This window comes from Gavialis gangeticus, unplaced genomic scaffold, assembly GCF_001723915.1.
Source record: "Gavialis gangeticus isolate Ggan-Ray unplaced genomic scaffold, GavGan_comp1, whole genome shotgun sequence".
Classification (NCBI taxonomy): Eukaryota; Metazoa; Chordata; order Crocodylia; family Gavialidae; genus Gavialis; species Gavialis gangeticus.
The window spans coordinates 80689133-80690254 of record NW_017728993.1 but is presented as its reverse complement, the minus strand read 5'-3'; positions in this window follow the sequence as shown (position 1 = coordinate 80690254).

Here is a 1122-nt window from a genome sequence, read left to right as displayed (position 1 = left end):
CTCCAGCCTCTTATTTTTATCCTTCCTTCCCTTTCCCACCTGCCACTCTATACTATTTAAGTTTTAAGCTAACTTCACTTTCAAGGTACTTCACCTCTACCTTTTATCACCTCACTTCTAAAAAAACAAACAAAAACAAAACAAAAACAGTGATGGACTCCTTCCTATCTACTTCTCAATTTTTCAAACAAGTACCTTTGTGCTTTCTTCCACCTGCCCTCATAACTGGAAGGCAATACCTGTAAATATCTGCAAACCTATTTCATTATCTTCCTTAATAATCTTTTGCTATGATGCCTACCAAAAAAAACCTTTATCAGCTAGACACAGCTGCTATGCTGGAACTACTGCTTATCACAAAGACCGATACCACCATCTCATTTCTTTACTGTAGCTATCTCTATCTCTTGCTTTAACCTAGAGATCCTAAAGCTGGATTTGTACAACATTAAAAAACATAAAACAGGATCCTAGTCCACGATTAGAGTTTCACGGCAGTACAGTAATACAAGTAATGTGTTGTGGACTTTAGAAATGCAGTGACCAGTCTGGAGGCATTATGGGGCAGCAGAAGCTAGGATATGTAGAGACAACAGAATTTCAAACAGCATAAAAAACATATTGGTAGATCCACATTTGTATGTTTTTCATTCTAAAAGAAAAACTTCACAAACTTTAGTGATATTCTAAAGCTAAATATATTAAAGATGAGTGCATTGTCTCCATTTAATGTATCAGAAAAAAAAATTGATATGGCCTCTAATTTTAGGGAAGAGGTTTTGGTTACTAAAGCTTGATTATGAGGAGGAAATCCTCTACTACTAATGAAGTCAACAGGCATAGTGTGCGCTCATCTCCTCCAAGTGCCAGGAAAGAGTTATTTTTGAGATCCTTTGGGAAAAAAGTTATGACCCCCCCCAAAGTCAAAGTAATCACAAAAGACTCTTATTGACTTTAATTTGGCCATGATTTCATTCCAGTAGTCTAACAGTGAACAACTTAAAAAAAAAAAAAAAAAAAAAAAAACAACAAACCAAACAAACACTCCCCACCCCTCAAGACAAAGATCATTTCTGAATTAGGACAAAGTCTTCTTAACCCTCAGTCTTGTAACTTAGTTAC